Source organism: Monodelphis domestica, chromosome 6 (assembly GCF_027887165.1).
Source record: "Monodelphis domestica isolate mMonDom1 chromosome 6, mMonDom1.pri, whole genome shotgun sequence".
NCBI classification, from domain to species: domain Eukaryota; kingdom Metazoa; phylum Chordata; class Mammalia; order Didelphimorphia; family Didelphidae; genus Monodelphis; species Monodelphis domestica.
The window spans coordinates 260997829-261016239 of NC_077232.1; positions in this window are offsets into that span (position 1 = coordinate 260997829).

Genomic DNA, 18411 nt, shown 5'->3' on the forward strand with positions numbered 1-18411 from the left:
GATTTCTACAAAGACCATTTTTTCTACATCAATGTCAGTGAAGTGACCACACTTGTACTTTTAGTAATTTCCATTGTGCAATATAGGGAAGCAGGAGTAATCCTAAAGAAAACAAAAATGGGTAAACTATTTGTCTAAGATTGAGTATTCACAAAACAAATGAATCCTGGGAATGAGTAAATTTTGGATAAGTTGCAAGATTATCTCAAGACACCTGAAAAAATAAAAAAAGAATTCCAAGTATTTGTAGGGGTGGGGAGGAGAATATAAATATTTTGAAGGAAGACTCAGCAGTGATTCATTCAGAGTGAAGGAATGGGAAAGGTTAAGCATAGGTTGAAGTCAACTTTAAGCCTTTCCAACTGTAAGACATAATCATGCTGTTGACAGAAATCAGGAAGTTTGAAACAAGAATTGGTTTGAAAAAGAAAAGTGAAAAAGGTGAGGAGTTCATTTTAAGTTTATGAAATCAAGTATATAGATTAAAGACATTTAAGGACTGGGTTTTAGAAATATCCTTAGTAAGGTGGAGGAAGGAGAGATGACCAAAGAGAAAACAAAGAGAAATCAGAGAGGTAGATGAGAATCAAAAGACTATATATCCACAGGCGGGGAAGGGTTTTAAGGAATAGACAAATAAAAGTTTCAGTTGCATTGAGCAATTTTAATGGAAGAGTATGGATAGAAAACAAGTGGCATAGAGTTAGGGAGGGAATAAAGATATGATGTAGACAGAGGGATGATTTAATTTCTAGGCTTAGACCTTAGCTGTGTGACCTTGAAGATATCATTTTACCCCTGAGATTGTTTCCTTATCCACAGAGTGATGGAACTCTTCTAGATATGGTGGTAACTTCTTTCTACTTCTAAAATTAAACGGTTCTACAGTCCTGTCATGAGGTAATCCAGATCATGAGGACAAATGATTTGAAGAGATTTTTTAAGCTGAAAGAGCAATTGGGATGGGATACCAGAATCAAGAGATTAGATTGTTTCAAGAAAGGGAGAGAAATACCTATTTAAAAGCAGAAAGGAAGAAAGTGCTAAGGAGGAATTTGATATAAAGTGAAATGATCATTTTAGATGAGATAAGAGCTAAGGATGTAAGCTCTGCATTAAAAAAAAAAAAGATTCAGAACGTGGAGGCAGAGGAGAAAGGATCAAGTTTACATCTTCTCTCTGTCTTCAGTTTCATCCCTACCCCTCTAATCCATAATAGTATTAATGATAAATAATGGATAGCATTTATATATGGCCTTATGATTTGAAAAATAAAGACTTTGCAAAATATCAAATTTGATTCCTCCTCAAACCCTTGCAGGTAGATGCCATTATTAATTCCATTTGATGAAGAAAATGAGGTAGAGAGGTTAAGCAACTTGCCCAGACTAACTCGGCAGTTCATATGCCTTCCTGACTGCAGTCCAGCATTCTATCCACCATACTACTTAGCTGTCCTAACCTATTCTTTGTCTTGTTGCCATATTAAACTTTCTAAAGGACAGCTCTAATCCTACTTCTCCCGTACACAAAAATTTGCTAATAGCTCCCCATTGACCATCAAATTGTCTGAGCTGCAATGTGTAATGCTCAAAGACCTTTCTACCATAACCCAAAATTGAATTGTCCTATTTCCTGTTCCACTGTTCCTCTACTGGCCTCTCACATTCCAACCAAACAAGAGTTCTTGCTGTTCCATGAGTATACCTCATGCTTTCTCCTTTGTTCATCCATCCTGTTTTTTTTTTTTCAAGTGGTGTTCTGCCTACATCTTACTGCAATCCACTTGTTGAAATTCTTCAATACCTATATCAAATCCTACCTTCACTGTGATGTCTTCACTAATTTCCCCCAACAAGACACAGTAACTGTTCTTGTGTTTCTGTTGTTTTTGTGATACTTAGAATTGTAAAATAATAATAATCTACATGCATTATCTCATTGAATCTTTCAAAGACCTTATGAGAGGTATTATTATTTGCCAAGAAGGCTGTTTCAATAAAGTTAAAGAACATGTTCCTCACCGAAGTGTTGAAGACAGAACTTAAATAAAAAAAATTTCTTGACCCCAAATCCAGAAGTCTCACCAATATAATTTATTGCTTTCAGAATTAGAGAAAACAACGCTAGATATCTTTTCCCATGATAACGTGATTCCTTTATTTTCTGTTTGAGGAAGCAGAACACCAATAAGTTTAAGTTACACACAAACTTACATTGTTCACCATTCTATAATTCTGTGGAATAGTAGGTAAGGACAACATGGAATTCTGTCACCTTAACAGGGTATGAGGTTTCTGTTCTTAGCAAGTCTGACTTTGTATGAAGGTCATTGAGAGAACAGTTATGTGCAAAGCCCATGATGGGTTGGTTATTAGATCCAAGAGTTTCAGTAAGATGGAGAAAGGATTAGGGAAGGTAAAGACCCAAGTTCATATATTTTGAGGAGAGCTTTACAGATAAATAGTTGGAGGTGATGTGTGGTAGTAGATTGGGATAATTCTCCATGTTCTTGTCAGCACTAGAAAGAAAACTTCAAAGTGAAAATAAATATAAATGAAGAATGTTCACACCTCTTGTTTGTGATCTTTATTTTTCAGTCATGAATTTTGTCCCTTGATCTGAAGGACAATTCTTTCTAGTCTAAAAAAAAATTAACTCTTTAGATATGTAAATAAATTATCCCTGTTAATTTGAATGTAAGACATTTACCTATTGTTGAAGTCAGAAAGAGGAAGCTTGGTAGTCCAGTAGATAGAACACTGGGTCTGGTCTCAGGAAAACCTGAGTTTGAATTTGGCTTAGATGCTTACTAGCTGTGTGACCCTGGGCAAATCATTTAACCTCTGCTTTCCTTAATTCACTGAAGAAAAAAATGGCAAACTACTCCAGTATCTTTGCCAAGAAAAGTCCTTGGAAAGTATTGGCATGGGATCAAAAAGAGGCAGACAGAACTGAACAAAAACAGTTATGGTAAGTATTGACCTTTGGACTTAGAAACCAGGTCATCTGACTTCAAGTCCAGTAGACTTTCCATTGATGGAAAAATACAGTTCTATTCATACAAAAATATATTAAAAAAAGTTCTTACTCCAATATATTCCAGGTTTTTGGTGGCTGTATTCTTTTTTAAGTTTTGAAGATACTAACAATGATGAGGTATTTTCATTATTTCAGTGTCATTGAGACAAATGAACTACTCACATGTTAGTTGAGTTGGTTTTCAGATCCCCATCCCTTTCTCTGAGTTTCTTTCTCTTTCTCATCATTCCTCAGTTTTGTGGTTGTACCATACCTTATCTCCCTGCACACAAGAAATATTTAAAGCATATTCAGAGGAAAATGTATACTGCACAGCAAAATCCTTCAACAAAGACTTTGTGTAAAAATTCAATTTAAAATTAAAAAAAGAAATTTGTAATAATACATTAATGGCTCTATAATTCTAATAAATAAGTGGCACTATGGGTTAGGGCATTTTGCATTCTGATTATTAAGGGACACTCAAATTAAAATGAATTTTTACGCAGTCTTTGTTGAAGGATTTCACCAGACTACACTGTTCTGATAATCATATCACAGCTTTCCCAAGCAAAATTGACAACCTCTAAGCTAAACAAACAAAAAGCCACATCTGCCTTTCTCCTTATTCAATTTTTTTCACCTCAAATTATTTTTGGTTCTGGATATAAATCACTAGGCACACAAACAGCCTTGTTACTCTTTAAAATCTATCCCCAGTGAGAGAAAAGCCTTGGTCAATTTTCTACTTGAAACTCAGGGCTTCTACTGACTGCTATTGGTATTCAGGACATGTCTACCTCTTGGAGAATTGTCAAACTCAGAGTCACTTTATTCCTCTTTGCATGGTGGATGATAACATCTTAATATATTTCCTATAAAAAATAACCTCAAATAAAGGAGGAAGACTTTTCTATCTGAATATATAATGCCTGAATGACTACACTTTGAAACGGATCTATAAATTATAGATAAGCTCTCAGATACTGCTGCCATGTATTATTAATTAAAAGCGAAAGATTAGCATCTACATTGAAAATACACCATAATGCCTAGACTGCTATATGTTTTAACAGTGGGGATTAAACTTAATAGGCAACGAGGCAGTCTTTTTTTTCAGAGAATTGTATAGCTCCATCCATGTCTTTGAATATGATTAGAAGATCTTCTCAGCCTCCTCTCTAATCCATGTCCTTTTTTCCCTTCAGATTCAGTCTCCATATTGAGTTGTTCTGCCTCCATCAACCCCATTGAATTTTTATTTCTTATTAATGTACATTCCATCAGCACTTAATGTATTATGGTTGCATGTAGTTAATTTATATCTCTAGGGTTCCATGTTACTTTGTGCTTTTTTCTTTCTTTTTGTTTTCTTATTTGCTCCTTGTTTCCCCACCACTCTTGTTTGTTCTTTCAGGTCAGGTTCCTAAATTCTGGAAGGATCCTTCATATAGTGGATACCCTCAAAATGCTGTTGATTGATTGCCATGCTTTCGGAACCTTTAAATTGTTTATTCCATTTATATAAACCAAAAGTAAACAACCATATGAGACATAACCAAGTCAGGTTGTCAACAAACATTTATTAAGTAGTGGTTATAAGCCAGATTCTCTGTTAAACTCTGGGGAAATAGTGAAAGGCAAAAACAAAAGAAGCTCGCAGTCTAATGGGGAGACACCATGCAATCAGCCATGTGCAAACAAGCTATATACAGAATAAAGTGGGAAATGATTTTAAAAGGAAGACTCTAGACTTAAGGTAATTCAAGGAAAGCTTTCTATAGAATGTGGAATGTTTGTTAGAATTTGAAGGAAGCCAGGATAGCCATGAAGCAGAGAGTTGTCTATTCAACTGCTTCTTGACTGATGAACTTAGAAGATAACAAACCGAGTTCAAAAGCATATAGAGTGATTTCTGATTAAGGAAGCTAATTTATGAGGGTTTAGATTGCTAATAGTCCAGGTTGTGTCTTGCCACTAGGATATAGGTAATTTGGAGTCAGTTTCTCATTTTACCATACAACAGACTGTTTTTTTTCCCTGAAGGTTATTAAATATCTTCTAATTCTTAATATTCAATAGCCCTTGTTCAGTAGTTGTCTTTCTTATCTCTGAGTTTTTACATTGACCATTTCTTTCTTCTGCATGTTCTCTCATTTCTCATCTTTTATTTATTTATAAAATTAATTCAGTTATTTAGAATATTTTCCATGGTTACATGATTCATCCTCTCTTCCCTCCCTGCTCTCAGAACTAACAAGCAGTTCCACTGGGTTATACATTTATCCTCATTCAAAACCTATTTCCATATTATTCATATTTGCAATAGAGTGATCTTTTAAGGCCCAAACCCCAATCTTATTCCCATAGAATCATATGATTGATTATGCTTTTCTTCTGCATTTCTGCTCCCACAGTTCTTTCTCATGTGGATAGCATTCTTTCTCATAAGTTCCTCTGGATTGTCCTGGGTCATTGCATTGCTGCTGGTAGAAAAGACTATTATATTTCATTGTGCCACAGTGTTTCAGTCTCTGTGTACAATGTTCTCCTGATTCTTCTCCTTTCACTCTGCATCACTTCTGGAAGATCATTCCAGTTCACAAGGAATTCCTCCAGTTCATTATTCCTTTCAGCACAATAGTATTCCATTACCATAAGATACCACAATTTGTTCAGCCATTCCCCAATCCATGAACACCCCCTCATTTTCCAGTTTTTTGCCACATGAAAGAGCATAGTTATAAATATTTTTGTACAAGTATTTTTCCTTATTATATCTTTAGGGTATAAACCCAACAGTGGCATGGCTGGATCAAATGGCAGGTATTCTTTTAAAGCCCTTTGTACCTAGTTCCAAATTGCATACCTGAATGTTCACAACTCCACCAGCAGTGTGTTAGTTTCCCATTTTTTGCCACATTCCCGCCAACATTTATCACTTTCCTTTGCTGCCATATTGGCCATTCAGCTAGGTATGAGGTGGTACCTCAGTGTTATTTTCTTTTGCATTTCTCTAATCAGGAGGGATTTGGAACACTTTTTCATGTGTTACATGACAGGCATACTCTATGTTCACCTAGTTTATTTATGATTTTGCTCTTTATATTTAAATCATTTGCCCATTTTGAATTTATCTTGTTATAGAGTGTAAGATGTTGATCTAAACCTAATTTTTCCCATCCCCCCCCATTTTTCAAGCAGGATTTAGTTTCTCATCTTTTACAATACTGTACTCATCTGGTTCTTACAAATAAGAAGTTAGACAATATAGTGGATAAAGCATGGGAGCTAAAGTTAAGATCTGAGTTCAAATTTGACCTCAGAGACTTAACTAACTATATGATCCTGGACAAGCCACTTACCCGCCATTTCCCTTGATCTAATGGAGAGGGAAATGGCAAGTCATTCCAGTAACTTTGCCAAGAAAACCCCATGAACAATGTGGCCACGGGGTCATGAAAAATTGGACATGATTGAACAACAAAAATTCTATTGAGAGGGTAAATATAAACTAATGAATAACCAATCTGAACTTCTTTCTACATCATGGGGGTGGGGAGAAGATATAGTTACAATGGGAGGAAGTGACCTGCCCATCATAGTTTGTGAAAGAAACAGAGAAGAAATCAGCACTTAGTTGGACATGCTCCCTAGAGTTAAGGAAAGCAGATTTCAAAGGGTTTCAGAGAAAGAGGTAGAATCTCATGGAAGAAAATGCTCCTACGTCACACATAAAATATATATATATATATAAAGGGGAGATCCAGATCCAGAGTGAGTAGAGTACTTTCTACTTAGAGATTCCCCTGAATACCTAGTCATGATCTATGGGTATTCTAACCTTTGGTTAGTGAAAGTGATACAGAATCACTTTCTCTCCCTGAGCCATTTGCGCAGATGCCTTGGAGATTATATATATATACATATATATATGTATATATATATATGTATATATATATATATATATCAACAGTATCTCTTTTATAAGAGGGGATACAAACTGAGGATCAGAACAAGGGGTCACTAACTCTAAGGGTTCTAGCTAGTATCCCATAATCTTCTATGTCCGTCACAAGAGGGAGCCTTCTGGTCTTCTGGCTAACTTACCAGCTCCCTGTTCCTATCTAGGTGTTCCCAAAAGCTGACTAAGCTGCCTATCTATGTCCCTCAGTAGTTTATTAGATTTAGTTCAACAGCTGTCTCCAAAACCCATTATGATTGCTCTCAAAAGGCTAAGTTTATCTCAGGGGGTCTGACCCCTGAGGTAAAACCTCAAAGCCGATCTGATAGGATTTTTAAATAAAAAACTTCTGAAAAGCATAGCAGTTATGGTCAGAGCCTTTTCTAAATGTTTGCCAGTGAAGCAGAGAACCTCCAAAGATGATTTAGGGGTTTTCTCCTTCTCCACAATCAGGTTGAGGTAGATGAGCTCTGACAAGCCCACCTTTCCTCCACCCCTCTGGACAGGAAGAGATTACTTCCCTACAGGAAGTCCCTACTCTAGTAGTTGTCACTTCCAAACTTTTCTTCCTCTGCCTTCTATCTGCTAAAAATCCTTTCCCTTGAGGTCCTAGCATGTGCCTTAAAGACAGCTTCCACTTCTTTTAAATCTTATCTTATCTCTGTCCTTTTCCCAATACAGAAGGAAAGGGAGCTACTTAAGAATTAAATTCTGAAGATGTGAAGTAAAGCAATCTCAACTAGGAGGTAAAATGGGATTTGTGTGAAGAGATCCATATGGATATGCAGGAACCAAATGATATTTTGAAAAGGACTCAATGCAAGCAGGAAAATAAGACTACATAACAGAAGGTGAATAAAAAAGCATATTTGATATAAGTCCTATCAAAATGAATTTAGGAGTAAAGCTCAAAATGAGTTGAGGTTGGCCAAAGAAGCTGAGGAAAACAAAAAAGGATGGATGTTTTAAGCTGTATTGAGAGAAAGGAGGGTTGAACAATGAATAGGACCTTTTCTTGGGGTGAATTGGGAATACAATAACTGATGTCAGAGAGAAGGTAGAGGTGCTTCATTTTTATTTTGCCTCTGCTTTTTCTGACAAAGAGAATCACCTTTGCATTTTGGAAATTACCAAAGAAAAAGTTACAGGGAATTGATAATTAAGATAAATAAGGATACTGTGAAAGAGCAGTGTAAAAAATTGAAAATGCCATCATGTCTGCCTCTTCTGAACTCATGGACCATAATTATGCAAAGGGTTTTCATGGCAAAGGTACTGGAGTAGTTTGCCATTTCTTTCTCCAGTAGATCCCTTTATCAGGCAATCAGAGGTTAAGTGACTTTTCCAAGGTCACAGAGCTAGGAAGTGTCTGAGACTGCATTTGAATTCAAGTTTTCCTGACTCCAGTCTCAGTATTCTTAACCTCTTAGCCATACCTACTTCTTTAAAAAGAATTCTAGTAAAATAGGCCAAATGAACCCTTTGTATGAGGCATGGTCTCTTCTCAGTAAAATATAAGCGCCTCGAGGGCAGGAACTGCTTTTTATTTTGTCTTTATATCCTTAGTGCCTAGTATAGTGTCTTGAAATAGTAGTCACTTTATAAGTGCCTGTTGTATTAGTTTGCTTTATACTAGAAGCTAACCAATGATAAACTGGGAAGACCTTCTTTCCCACACCTTATGACAATGTCCATCTCCATTGCCCCATCCTAACTGAGTTCTTTTAATTAAAGTCAGAAGTCAGAAAGTGTGAAAAAATACCTAGTATTGGTTTCTATAACCAATTCCTCTGTATATCATGAGATCACAATTGAGTACTGCAAGGAAACTTGAAGGTTTCTTATTTTCATGGGTCTTAACTTGCTTACCAAATTAGAGAGAAAATCCCAACAATTGTGTCTGCTGTAGGGTTTGCAGTTTCCTAAATTTCAAATGCTGGTTTGGGATTGTCTTTAGACAGTACACTTTAATGCAGCCTGATGAATTTTTTGACTGCCTTTTAGATCTTTTCCCTAGTGGGGGCTTAAAGGAAAACCGATAAGGATATTCTCTTAGCTTCTTAACAGCTGAGCTACTGAAAGAATATCAAAGAAAGACAAAGCAAAGCATATAATCCTTATGAATCACAAGCAGTTACAATATCCTGTTAGGGTAAGGTATCAACATCCTTAAAGAAATATGTTAGAAAATAGTAATTATGACAATAGTTTTAAAACATGCTTAAAACCACAATAACATTCATTTAGAAAATTGTCCATGAGAATATAATAGTTTAGACAATATGGCATAATATATGATGGTTGTAAAAGTTATCAGCAGACTTAGAGCTGGAAGAGACCTCAGACATCACCTAAACCAACTCTCTCATTTTACAGATGAGGAAACTGAGGCCCAGGGAAGTTGTCATTTGCCTGAATCCACATAGGCAGGAAGCAACAGAATCAAGTCCAGCATTCCTCCCATTACACCAAAAAGTCTATCTATAATCATTAAATCTGTTGGTAGTCAAGTAGTGCAGTGGGTTGAGTATTGAGCCTAGAGTCAGCAAGAATCAAATTCTAAATCCTACCTCAAACACTTACTAGCCCTATGATCCTAGTCAAGTCACGCACCTTTTTGCCTCAGTTTACCCAATTGTAAAATTACACCTATACCTCAAGTTTGTTATAAGAATCAGGAGATATTTGTTAAAAGTGTTGCACACAGCATCTGGCACACAGTATGTGCTATCTAATGCTTATTTCCATCTCCTTCCTTCCTTTCCTTTCACAAGATTGTAGTGAGTATCAAATAAGATATTTGAAGAACACTTTAGTGCAGTGCCTGGTACATACATAGTAGACACTTATATATATATATATATATATATATATATATATATATATATATATATATATATATGCCCTCTTTCATTATTATGGTTGTTACATATGCTGTTCATTTGTTCATTCAGGGAAAAGAAACACATTAGGATGTTACATCCATAATTTGATGGATCTGTGACCTCCAATGATGTGAATCCTCCTTTCAATGCTGCAATTAACAATGCATTCTTGTCTTGTCATCTTCTGTGACTCTTTTTCATGTCTTTCCATAAAATCTCTACAAAGTGAGGAGAAGGGGAAGACACTGAACAAGTTGAGGGGTTTCTTTTGGTTCTCATTTTAATATCTTTGAATGACAGTATACTGTGACGATGGAATATCAATCTGTAAAGAATTAAAATTATTAATCACCCAGAGGCAATGGGGAGACTTTTAAATGAAGTCCCATCTCCTGTTGGTGTTAAAAAGATTGATCATTGTTTCAAGGAGAAAGTTGAGGTCATTAAAAACACTCCAAACTGCCTGATGGCAATCTATCTCCTTCCCTTCCTCAAATTTAATTTATTTTTCACTGTATCTTTTTTAAGATATGTCTGTTTAAGATATACATATATCTAGATATTTATAGATACACATATAATATAAATTTATAAATGTATATATGTAAAATATATTCATGCATATTTATATGCAATATGTATTTAAATACATACAAATGCAGCTAGGTGGCACAGTGGATAGAGCAGCAGGCTGGTAGTCAGGAGGATCTGAATTTAAATCCATCATTAGACATTTACTAGCTATAGCAAGTCATTTAACCCTGTCAGCCTCAGTTTCCTCATCTTTAAATGAGCTGGAGAAGGAAATAACAGACTACTATATCTTTGCCAAGAAAACCCCAAATGGGGTCATGATGAACTGGACTGGACTGAAATGACTGAACAAAAACATACATATACACACACATATATACCTTAAGAATATATATCTATATATACGTATTTGCATTCACTGCATATCACAGTCTGGATGATAAGCATTCTTCATCTACGTGATTTTTCCCATATGGACCATTAAGTCAATCGCTTTTGAATGAACTGGTATTTAATTTAGCAGGATCAACAATATTCTGGCCCTTGAGACTATAAACTCATCATTGAGGGGAAGAGAAGAAAGAAGGGAGTAAGCATTTATTCATGTAGCACCTACCAGGAACTGTGCTAAATGTTTTTTAATAAATATTATTTCATTTGATCCTCATAACTACCTTTCAAGTTGGTGTTATTGTTATTTTACAAATGAAGAAAATGAGGCAGACAGAGGTTAAGAGTCTTGCCAGGAGTCATGCAACTAATAAATGTCTTAAGCCACATATGAACTCAAGACTTTCTGACTCTGGTTCCAGTGCTCTCTTTAACAGAGTACCAACTGCCTATAAATCTCCAAATAGAATCAGATGGAGAACCTTACTATCTTTAGATATTTTCTCTTCAACTCAGGTTCTGTTGGACATAACCTAAGATAGAATGAGTAAATACCAATGCTGAACAAACAACTTCCCATTTTATGTATGTTCTAACTGATATTAATAATCAGTGGTTTGTTGGAACAAATACACAAGATGAAAAAATAAAGGAGAAGGGATATAAATCCCAAAGAAAAAAATATAGATCGTGGATTTTGAAGGTTAAGTTTGAAAATTGAGTAATATTCTTATACTTTTACTTATGACATTATTAGCATTAAAATCAAGAGAAAGATGTAGGAATATAGATTTTAGCAATTTTAAGGTTTCTTTGTTTTCTAACTCAGTGTACTTCCAACTATTTTACTTGTCTTCCACTGAATTTTAGAAGGTCATTATTATCCTCAGACAACTTTCTTCTTGTCCCCCACTGGCAGCTCAGCATGGATAACTTGATTTGGTGCTGTTTCCTTATCTTAAATTTTTATACCTTCTTCTGAGGTTACGGAGTTCTTCCCCCTATTCAGCCCCCTCTAATCAGCCAGTTCTTCTCAGAGCCTAGACAATTTCCTTCAATAAATAATAGGTTAGACTCTAGTAGGCTTCCTTTGTTCTTTCTCCAATAATGCTTTATGTCCTGCATCTAATCTTGTTATATGTTGGTTAGGATGGTGACCACCTTATCAAGTCTTCTTATCCTTCTGCCTTTCATGCTGCAGTATACAATAGAGGAGGCAGGAATGGAGTGCAGACAGTACAGTACAATGGTGACATGAGGTCATACAGTTATTTCTGCCTTCCTGAGGATTTCTTAGATGAGGGAAATAAATGTGACATTATCGTTCAGTGAAATATCTTGTTTTAATCTGTTCCAGGTAAGAATATTTAAGGAGCTTATTTAATGACTTTCAGGATTATTTTTTATTGTTTTTAAAATAAAATGTCACTTTTTAAGACTATCAAAATTATTTTGAAAATATAATGGTTTTAGATATTTCCCATCTTACTAGTGTGTTAGGGAAAAAATAGCAAATCAGATGCATAGTTATCATATGATCCAGAGAAATCCTGCTAAATTCAGATGATAATAATCCCCACTTTTCCCATTATCTTTGATTTATTTATTTATTTATTTTTGTATACAGCTAGTTTCCTAAGTGATTACATTATTTGAATTTGATTTGTCTATTTCTGCTAGGTTGGAACCATTCACTATATCTTACATAATTTAAATTTCAAATAGTGTGAATTCAAATACATGTGATCACTTCAGGGGATTCATTTTTTCACTAATCAGGACTTAGCCATACATTCTCCATATGCTTATATATGTTCATGTTTCCTCCCCTAATACCAACAATCTCCTTAATACGATGAATTATTTCTTTCTTTCTTTGTAACTAACTGCTAAGTATAATACATGGAATATAGCAGATTCTTCAAAAAATACTTGTTGGAGCAGCTATGTGACTAAGTGGAGAGAGAGCCAGGCCTAGAGATGGGAAGTCCTTGGTTCAAATATGTTCTTAGATATTTTCTAGCTGTGTCACATCCCAAAGCAAGTCACAATCCCAAATTGCTTAGCCCTTACCACTCTTCTGATTTGGAATCAATACTTAGATTTGATTCTAAAGGGGAAGTTAATGGTTTTAAAAATTAAAAAAAATTTATTGGTTGATTGATTGATTGAAGGATCATACAGATGTTCATTGTTTTTAAGTTGGCTAACCTTTTCATCTATTTTACAAGGTTTGTTGTGGTTACACTCTAAAGCTTTGTGAAGCACCCCAATTCTATCAATGTAGCTTCATGTTGATAGATTAATTGAACATAGCATTGACATTCTTTAACTCTTTCAAGTCTTCATCAAATTTTAATGGTGTAATGAACAAACACTAAATAAAGTTGACTGCTCCAAATGGGAAGAACATAACTTTTGAGGCAAAGTTAGGAAATTTCATTAAGTGCAATTCTATATTGAGAAAAAATGATAAAAATAAATATACTTAGATACTGAGTAAGTTTTGGGAAGGGTAAACACAGTTTTACCTCCCCCAAAAGAAAGACATACTTGGAAAGATGACCCAAATATTCCTAAGTTAATTCATTAAGACCTGAAAGAAGACAAAAGATTTCCTTCCTCTCCTTTTCCTTTTTCAGTGAAAAAAAAAATTGGGAATGGAAGAATGAGTTTCTTTTCCTTCCTATAGCTTTCCTCTAAAAAAAACTGGAAAAATAACTCCATCCTTCACCCCATCAGATTCTTAATTGCTCAGGGACTTTTATGAACCATGATTCCTTGATCGATTTCACTAAAAAAAGATTGAAGAACTCATTCTCTTTGAGTGAGTCAATTTCCATGCATTAACTGGACAGATCAAATGTTTTCTATTTTGTCGTTCATTCCTGCTGTGGGTCTTGGTACTAGTGGAACTGGCTAAGTCTGAGTTAGCCCCCACACTTCCACAACACCAAATGGGGCCTTTGTGAGTGAAAAAGCAGCATTACAGACCTAGAATAGTTTGAATTAACTTTGTCCTGATGTAGATTGATTTGGGTCCTAGTTGTGAACTCCCTGGGCATTGGTGGTAATACTCTTAAGACTTAATACTCTTAAGAACTTCCTTATCTACCTCTTTTAATTTCTTTGCTCACGTCTTTTACCTCTTTTTACTTTCCAAGATTCCTTTAGAAGACCTTGTGGACTGCCTTTTACCTGGAGCTTGTTTGATGTTTTTTATTAAAGGAATTGTTTGTCTGAACCCTCAGGCTCTAAGTGATCATTATACCAGACTTGGAGTCTTAACTGATACAATTTCCTTTCTACATTTAATGAAAGGTCAACACAGTCAATTATTTCCTCCCCATTTCAATAGAGCAGCTACTATTCCATCCCTAAGATATGGCGAATGAGAGCTTGAAATAGGTCAGGAGATATGAACTTTCTGACCAGCTGGGTTGGGAGATGATGTACAACTCTAATTCTAAATTCAGCTTTTCCTACTGGAACTGGCCTTTGACCCAAGAAGATTTAAGAGTCTTGAAATATATAGGTTAAGGTACACACTTCCATGTGGAGTGCTAGATCTTGAGAGGAAGAAACATACTAGCAGACTTCCTTCCTGCATCACCTATTACTGTTGCTACTAGAAAACAGGGGATTAGTCATCCCATCTTGATTGCAGTACAGCCCTCCTCCTACCCGACTCTTCACATCATTTTGTCCTGGGCACTATGGAAAGTGAGCTACATCTCCAGGAACCAGAAACTTCAATAAATCCCTGATTTCTGATCAATTTGAATCTATATTTTTGAGACACTATCATGTATGCTGAAGAAAGGAAACAACCTCCTACAAAGGGATTAAGTATTAAAGGAAATAGAAACTAGTATAAATTTCCTATTTGGGGGATGATATGGAAATCAGTGCGCTAGGAGACTCATGAAAATGGTGTCCCTGACCTGAACTTCTGGTGACCAATTTTGGGATAGAAAACCCCATGATTTTTCCATTGGGGATTCTTATAAGCCTCCCTCCTGTCCCTTCTTAATCTTATATCACTAACCAAAATAAGACATAAATTAAGTGATATTCTCAAAAATAGAGTCCTAGACTAGCTAACACTGTTCTAAGCAAGATAATTCATTGAATTGATAGATAGAAATGGAATTCAGAGTTTGCTTAAGGTTATCCCAGGAATTAAGAGTATGACCTATGATCTCAGCATCTCAAGTTTTGGGTATAACTTCAAGGACTCTTTGTTGAGATTCATTCTTTTATTGTCTATTTTATGCACAGCACTATGTTTGGTGCTATGGAATACAAAATAGATCAAATAAGACAGTCTCTGCCCTCAGAGAACATGCAGTCTGGTAGAGTAAGATAATACATGCCCATATAGAATGTAAAATAGAATAGCACATGATTAGGGCATAAGCTGAGAAGGTCCTAGCCAAGTGTTACATAGGTCTGAATAGGAAAAAGATTGTTGAAGGTGGAACTCAGAGAAGCTTCATGGAAGGTGTGGCATTTGATCTGTGGGTAGGAAGGGTAGATGGTTAGGAGCAAGTCACTTAAGGCAGAAAGAAAGAGGAGAGATTGGGGGTAGAAAGAGAGACAGACAGGGACAGGGACAAAGACAGAGACAGACACAGAGAGAGACAGACAGACAGACAGGGACAGAGACAGGGACAGACAGATGGACAGACAGATAGGGACAGGGGGAGAGAGAGAGAGAGAGAGAGAGAGAGAGAGAGAGAGAGAGAGAGAGAGAGAGAGAGAGAGAGAGAGAGAGAGAAACAGACAGACAGACAGACAGAGACAGAGACAGGGACAGACAGACAGACAGACAGATAGGGAGAGGGGCAGAGAGAGAGAAAGAAAGTGAGACAGAGAGACACAGAGAGTCAAAAAGAAGAGAGAGGAGAGAGACAAAAAGAGGCAGAGAGGGAGACATACAGGGAGAAACAATATATGTGGTAAATATAGAAGGCACCAAGTTCAGGTTGGCTGAGCATAAAGTATGTGGAGAGGAGAAGGATTTCATGTGACTGGAAAAGGTATGGTGGTTCCAGGCTGTGGAATAGAATAAGTGTCAGGTTAAAGATTTTTAAGAGATTAAAGGGAAAATTACTGAATAGTATTTAGGAGTGAAATAGCATGAATAGGAATTTTCTATGATAGGGATAGGGATTGGATCCATGGTTTCAATTGCATAGGGAGAACCCAGGTAAAATGTAGGCCAGCGTTGTCTCTGAAATAAATAGTTCTAGAGAATCACCTATGACACTGGGAGCCTAAGTGACTTGCCCCAAGTCACACAACCAGTTCCTGGTTCAAAGGCAAGTACTTCACTTGACACACCTGCGATAGGGGGCTTAAATTATCTTATCTAGAACTCACGCAGTAAGATACTTTAGAGCATTTTTAATTTGGCTGGACTTTACCAGATTCACTATTCATGATTGTTAAAAATAATTTAGAGACTAAAAAGAAGTTCCCCCAAATAGACTGGCCAGTGAAGTTGGAAAGTCTTTGTTATAGATGTGCTTAACTCACACAGTGGCAAAAGATCTAATGAATGGCAATAAGAACTTGTGGGAAGAGTAAGGGTAATAGAGAAAAGACATAACAAGAGTGGCCCCTAAACTTTGGCACAATGATCTTTTGACCAAAGCTGGAGGCAGAGAGTTCAGGACTGGTCATCAGTCAGTCAGCCAACAAACATTTATCCTGTTGAAAGGACTGTTTCATGATCTTAATGTATAAAGACTGGTCATTTCTGATTGGTGTGAAAACTAGAACACAACAGAGAATTAGATTTTTCTAGATTCATGAATCATTTAGCCATAACTTCTATAAGCTGGTCACTGAAGAGTATTTAGTTACAATAGACCGATAATCACTGAAATGCAATTTGCCTATCTACACCCCTTTGTAGAAACTTATTCCAGGAAAAAATTTTCACTGAAAAATTGGGCATTTCTTTTTGCTAATAAGATAGTGTCAGGGCACTGGGGCAGTACAGTGACATCATGCCCAGCCCCATCTTCTACACACATGGTCTAAGATGGGAAACCTTTAAAACTCGAGGAGTGAGCCAGCACTTCAAAAGAGCAGTTCCCGAGAACAGTTCTCCATCCCACGATATGGCATTTGGTAGGACAAGCAATAACAGTCCACCCCTCCTGAGGCCATCGCAGAAAAGGGGTTATAAAATGTGGAAAGGAAGGAATTTCCCTTTGTAGGAAGGAGCAAGGTTTTATTCAGACCTGTCTGATGGATTATTTATTTCTGATATCCCAGGCAAAGGGACATTAGCAATTGGCCAGAGAACCTTGTTATAGAAGTTTGAGAAAATGTTAAGCATGGAGAATAACAGAAAAATAGAAGGAAGAAATTTTGTTTTTTGGCAGGGTCAGTGGGCAGCAAGAAAGGATTGGCACACACACACACACACACACATACACGCACAAAAGGAGATCTATTTTTTTATACTACCAGATTTGATTTGTTAAATGCTTGGGAAGAAGTAATCAAGCATAAAACTAGGTCAAGTGGGTTGATAGTTTGTCCCAGGCACCAACCATTTAGTAGGAAGAGAATTATTATTTCCTCTCCTTTATGCCATAGAAACCTCAGTTCTCATGCTTTCAAAGTTGAGTGGGATAGGCAAAAGAGAGGATGATCCTGCCTCTGAAGGAAAATGGCACATGGAAAGGAAATTCATTCCTCTCCCAACTCAACCACTTGGAAATAAGCTACAAGTGGGGATGCAGCACCCCAGGGACCTCCATTATTCTGCACAAAAACTGCACAAGAAGTCAAATCCTCATCTCAATTCCCAGAAGAGTGAGTTTGTAGAAGTTCTGTGACTTCTGGGAGCTCGAAGTGTCCTGTCACTGTGAACAGCATCCCTGATCCATAAAACAATTGCCCTGATGCCAGAAATATTCATCATATCCCTAGAGCTTTTTATTGTTTGAGATCTAATCCACAAAATCACGAATATGGAAAAATGTGATTAAGCATGTAAAATCTCTAGCAGATTGCTTATTCTCTCAGGAAGAAAAGGGAGGGAATTTGGGCAAAAATTTTAAAAAGAATGTGAACAATTGTTTTTGCATGTATTTGTCAAAAAAGTAAAATATTATTAAAAATAAGTTGTTGCAATAAGTTTATATAGTTTCTCCAACCAGATCAAGTATCAGTGTATGAAAATGGGACAAATCTAAGCCTATATCTTGAAATTAAGTAGGAACACTTATCAGGAGTGGAGATATATAGGGGCAAGGTATCAGGCAGACTATTGCCATTATCTCTACTGGGCCTTCTTTACTAGAGGATAAGGGTATCAGGACTTTGAAGTGCTTCTTTTCTTTATTGGAAAAACCTCTTAATTGGTTTCTCTGCCTCAAGCTTCTTGCCAGTCCAATCTATCCTTTAACCAGATGTCAAAGAGATTTTCCTTAAGAGTGGATCAAACTGTCATCCCTCTATTCAATAAATTCTAATGCCTATGGGGAAAAATATAAATGTGGCTTTTAAAGTCTTTCATAACCAGGCCTCAAGCTCCCTTTCCAGTTTTGTACTCTTCTTCAGATACTCTATATGCTTCATATACTCCTGCTGAAT